Source organism: Triturus cristatus, chromosome 12, assembly GCF_964204655.1.
Source record: "Triturus cristatus chromosome 12, aTriCri1.1, whole genome shotgun sequence".
In the NCBI taxonomy this organism is placed as follows: domain Eukaryota; kingdom Metazoa; phylum Chordata; class Amphibia; order Caudata; family Salamandridae; genus Triturus; species Triturus cristatus.
The window spans coordinates 202,212,136-202,218,211 of record NC_140595.1 but is presented as its reverse complement, the minus strand read 5'-3'; positions in this window follow the sequence as shown (position 1 = coordinate 202,218,211).

Here is a 6,076-nt window from a genome sequence, read left to right as displayed (position 1 = left end):
AAACCCATCTATCAGAGCACTCTTCAGGACTTTGTAATTGTTTGCATCCTCATCACTGACTGTGAGGAGCTTGTCTCTACCTTTGTCAGAAAAGGAGAGCCACATGATAGCTGCCCACTGACTTTGGGGTACCTGCTGCACTTTGCAGGCCCTCTCCAAAGCAGTCATCCATTTGTGGATGTCATCCCCATTCTGATATGGGGGGACTATCTTGCTTAGGTTTCTATGGTCATAAGACCTATCCCTATCTCTAGGGATGTTGCTGCCACCAGTGGGTTCTGACCCACACAATTTTTGCTCTCTAGCCAGAGCAAGCTTCTCCTTGGCAAGGGCAATTTCTTCCCTCTGAATCCTCAGATTAGCTTCCCTCATTCTGGCTTTATGCTCCTTTCTCTCAGGTGAAGTCATTCCCCTGTGAGAGGAAGCATTAGAGATGCTAGAAACATGGGAGTGGATGGATTCCCTTGAAGGGGATCTGTCCCTCCTGCTTCTTTGTGAAAACCTACTTTGGGGTCTGTATGGGGGGACCCCATGCAAACTCCCATGTAAGCTTAGGTTAGCCTGGCTAAGTCTTCCTACTTGGCCCTGGCTGTCTACCTCCCCATCTGACTCATCTGTGGTGGGTAGACCCCCATCTACAGCTATGGCACCATCCCTGGCAGCTCTTTCAGCATCATAGGCCTCCAGAAGCTCCACTAGCTGTCTAAGGGTAGGGTTTGCACCCTGTTTTATTCCTCTGGAGGTACACAATTGTCTCATCTCCTGGAATGTTAAGGTATCATACCTAGAGGGGGTCTTCTGCAGACCTGCCCCTCCTGAGAGAGCATCTGCTTGATCTCCTCCCAGAGGCATGATCTAGTGAGGGTGTGGTGTGTGCACCTACCTACACTAGTTGTTTCTACTAAACCTCTCTAGTAGTTGTAGTCAGGGTGTGTTACTCCCTTCAACCTACAACCACTAAGTCCAGTAGGACTTAAGTATTATAAACTATGTTATATGTACCTAGACAATATCTGTGTGATCTTTCAATTTAGTATCTCAAGATTACAATGGTATTACAACAGCAAGCTCAGATCCCAACCGCTGCTCACCAATGTGAGAAGTTGGCCTGATGTATGATGTCACTAGTTATAGTGTACACCTTATATCAGTCCAAATACCCTTATGGTGATTGGTTGTAAAGTCAACCTCATAGACCAGCTATCCTAGTGGTAGCATGGACAAGAGCAGTCTTAGGCTAAACTCTGAATGGCATGTGAAGCCAGCTGTGATACCATATATAATCCCTTGAATACCAAATGAAAGGACACCACAACAGATATATATATAAAATAAAGTGTATTTATTCTAAGCAAACCCTCAGCACTCTTTATGAGTTTAGAGGTAAGTACAACACAGTCTTATTAATGCATACAGTAAGTCACACAGGTAAGTAATACAGTTAGGCCCTAGGGGCCACGCAAACCATATACTAAATAAGTGGTATAAGAACCACTGTCACGGAAATAGAATAGGCCTAGGCCATCGCTGGGGCTACACTACACTAGCGTTAGTTAGGAAGTGGGAGGCCCACGGGATTCGTGTGCAGAGTGGAAACACTCACGCGTAATGCGTAAAAGTCAATAGCAATGTTACAGTTTAGAAATAGATAGATTTAGGACACTTCCGGAGTAGCTAGGAAGTTGAGACTTGAAAACTAGACACTAGGATAGTCACTATCCTGATGAGCACCGGAGTACCCAAGTTACCTAGCCCACAGGCTGCGGGTGCATAGGGGTGAAGATGCGTCGTTTTCGTCGTCGACTCCTATGGATGCCTGAAGAAAGATGCTGACAGGCAGTCAGTGAAGAGTGTCCGGTGGATCCCAAGGCTGGGATCAAGAAGAGAAGAAACCTGCAAGCAGAAGGGACAGAGTCAAGGTCACTAGCCAGTGACCACGTGGAACCAGGAAGGAACCAGGCGATGTCGTGAAGAGTTGCAGGTGAAGGTGAAGCTTGTCGCTGCAGCCAGGAGGACCAGGAAGCGTCGAGGACGACCAGGACCAGGAGGCGAGCTGTCCCACGAAGGCTCTTGCTGTCGGCGGCGTCGAAGTTGGACTAGGACTCACCAAGCCTTGGCAAGCGGAACCCACGAAGAACAAGGGACTTGCTTCTGGTGCAGACCAGGAAGGTCTGGGGTGCTTCTTCTTTGCAGAGAAGCGGGAGCCAGTCTGGAGGAGCCAAACCAGCGCAGAAGATTTCAGGGGGCGTCGTCACAAAGGCCACTAGCCAGCGGGTAAGCAACCGGACAGACGCGGCAAGCAGGAAAATGCTGAAGGGCCCCACGCAGGACTCGTGGAGTGTGGGGGGCTGGTCTTCGGTGCAGTTGGTGCTTGGGGTTGGGGCTTCTCAATCCCCGGTGCACAACTTCGAGGGTTCCTCAGAAGCTGCGCTGTAAGTTACTAGCCACTTTTCCCAGGTAGCCGGTCCCACGTCGCTCGTCGCCTCCACGGATCTCAGCTCTGCTGCAGATGTGGATGAGGGTCGGAGAAGTCTGGAAATCAAGGCTCTGGTCGGGCTCTGCAGTCGGTTCCTCGTCGAACGTTTCACAAAGCAAAGGGTAGTCTCTTGATGGTGCCTGTTTGCACAGGGTAGCCACTCCTTGGCTACAAGGGAGATTCTTCAGTCTTCTTCTTTCGTCGAATGTCGAAGGTCCAGAGTTTCTGTTCAGTTTTGCAGGTTCAGGATAATCTACAGTCTTGAGGCCCAACTCCCACTCTTATACTAATCTGGGGGGCTGGGATACCTGCTAGGTCACGCCTTATGGGTGGGACCTGGGAGGGGGTGGTTACACCCACTTCCCTTTGTCCAGTTTCGCGCCAGAGCTGGGGCTGGAGTGCCCCAGCGCCGGTTTGAACTGGACTATGCAAGGAACACCTTGTGTGCCCCAGGCATGTCTCATTCCTTTCAGCCCACCCTGCCCCAATACACTAAAGGCTGTCTGGGGAGGTGCTAGCACCTCCCCAAGCAGGAAACCTATTGTCCAGGCCTCCCTGGCTGGGACCACTCCCAGCAGCAGGAGGTCAGACTTGTGTCTGTGGCAGCAGCATCCATTTTGTGATGCTGAGGCTTTGGTTAGAGATAAACAGCAAAGTAGGATTTTAACATGTCTCTCCCTCTAGAAGGGAGGAATAATATCCTCATCACCAGAAATGGTATGGGGGTATTATTCCAAAGTGTTAGACACCTTACACGACATGTTTTGATAAAGCCAAACCATAGTTACCATAACCGTTTAAGATTATAAGGCACTTTAAGAGTATATGGTAGGCTATATCATAGAACAGCTATAAGGACATGGTTCCGAAAGCTGCAGACAGGCTCAGCTCATGCTAGAGCACCATCTCACATGTTACCAAGCACTCTGCCTCCAGGATTGTTAAGGCCTGCCATAGGAGTGACTGATAGGTACACATGTGTCTATATATAAGGGCAGATATAGGCATACTATATCTAAGCAAGGGGTGATTACACGACCTTGCCCCAGCTGAGTGATCAGCCAGTTGTGTCTGATTGGAAGGCCAGACCAGGGGTGGCATAATACATGCTGCAGCCCCTGGGAGGCCTAGGGTACACCTATGCCCTGGGTACCTAGGGTACACTATACAGGGTCCAATAAGGTGATCCTTACCAATTGGGTATGTACCTAGGGTACATGGAGTCCATTTTACAGAGAGAGCAGACAGCCTGAGACCCTGAATGGCAGGATCTCAGGCCAACTAAGTCGAAAAACCAGCTAGACACTAGGCAAAAAGTTGGGGGTAACCATAGTCAGATATCCACCTTCCTACAATGGATTTGTAAAAATGGTTCTTGTATGGTTAATGCCTGCTTGGAGTTCACAAACTCACCTGAGTGATGTGATAGCAACCAAAAAAGCTACCTTCCAAGTGAGGAACTTTAGTTCGCATTTGTGGAGAGGTTCAAAAGGGGGACCCATGAGTCTGGTAAGGACCACGTTTAGGTTCCACATTGGAGCGGTCGGGACTCTGGGTGGAATTATTCTCTTAAGTCCTTCCATAAAAGCTTTGATAGAGGGCACTTGAAACAAAGACAAATGTTGTCTGTTTTGGAGATAGGCTGCTATGGCAGCAGATGTAGCCTAAAGAAGTATATGCTAGGTTACATTGCTGTAGATGCAAGAGGTAGCAGATAATGTTCTGAATAGAAGCATCTAATGGAGTGATTTTGTTGTTTGTGCAATAAATGACAAATTTCCATTTTGCTGCATAGCATGCTCTGGTCGTAGGGCGTCTAGCTTCTTTAATGATATTCATACAGTCTGGCAGAAGATTTAGGCAGCCAAACTCTAAGACCTCAGGTGCCAGATCGCAAGGTTGAGTTGATTGGGATCCGGATGTCTTATCTCTCTATGGTTCTGAGTGAGAAGCTTGGGTGAGAGATGTAGTTTTTGATGAGGAACTACCGATAGTTCTAATAGGGTTGTGAACCATGGTTGTCGGGCCCATGTTGGAGCAACCAGGATCATTGTGAGGGAATGCGGTTTGAATTTTCGAACCACTAACAGAATGAGTGGGAGTGGTGGAAAAGGGTAAGCAAATTTGCCTGACCAGTCCATCCATAGCGCATTGCCTTTGGACAATGAGTGGGGATACCTGGACGCGAAGGTTGGGCATTTTGCGTTTTGGTGTGTGGCGAACAGATCTATTTCTGGGTGGCCCCACATGTGAAAGAATGGAAGAAGAACTTGAGGATGAAGTTTCTATTCGTGCATCTGTTGTGCTTGACGGCTGAGCAGATCTGCGATCTGATTGTGTACTCCTGATGGGTGTTCTGCAAGGAGATATCTTTTGCGGAATGGCCCATCTCCATATGCTCTGAGCTAGGTGTGAAAGATGCAGACATTGTACTCCCCCTGTTTCTGTATGTAGTACATTGCTGTCATGTTGTCTGTACGGACCAGGACAGCTATGCCTAGGAGGTGGAGGTGAAAAGATTTTAACGCTAGGAAGATTGCTAACAAATCCAGGTAGTTTATGTGGAATTGTCTTTGTTGGGGGGTCCACATGTCCTGGATGGTATGGGTTTGAAGATGAGCTCCCCAGCCAGTGAGCGATGCGTCTGCTGTTAGCACTGTCTGTGGAACCGGGTTGATGAACGGCCATCCTTTTGGAAAGGTTTTGTGTGTTCTACCACTGCAGAGAGCGATGGGTGCGGGCGTTCACCAACACCAGATCTGTCAGCTGACCTTGAGCCTGGTTCCACTGTTGTGCCAAACACTCCTGTAAGGGACGCATTTGGAGTCTTGCCTAAGGGATGAGGAGAAAGCAGGGGGCCATCATCCCGATTAACTGCATGAACACTCACGCTGGTAGTAAGTGTTGAGGCTGAAATTTTGGGATTAGAGCCCGTATGGTGCTTATCCTGACTGGATTGGGATATGCTAGAGCTTTTGAAGTATCTATTAAAGCCGCTAGGTATTGTTGTATGCTGGACGGTTGGAGATGGGATTTGGCGAGGTTTACTGTGAATCCCAAGCTGTGAAGCAGTTGAATTGTGTTGTGTGTGTGTTGCACACAGCTGCTGTGTGATTTGGTTTATATGAGCCAGTCGTCCAGATAAGGGAAGACATGTATATGCTGTCTTCATAAGTGGACTGCAACTACTGCGAGGCATTTGGTGAAGACTGGGTGCTGTAGTGACCCCGAATGGGAGGACTTTGAATTGGTAGTGTTGACCATCTACCACAGACCTGAGATATTTCCTGTGAGCGGGGTGAATGGGAATATGGAAGTAGGCGTCCTTTAGATCCAAAGTGGAGAGAAAGTCGCCCTGAAGTAGTGGGAGCACCTGTTGGAGAGGGACCATGTGAAAGTTATCTGACTGAATGTCGAGGTTTAGCGGCCTGAGGTCCAGTATGGGCCTGAGGGAGCCGTCCTTTTTTAGGATTGGGAAATACAGGGAGTAAACCCCTTGGCCTTGGTGAGGCAAGGGGACTGGCTCTATTGCATGTTTTTGTAATAGAGAGAAAACCTCTTGTTTGAAAAGTGTAAGATGTTCCGAGGACATGGGAGGCT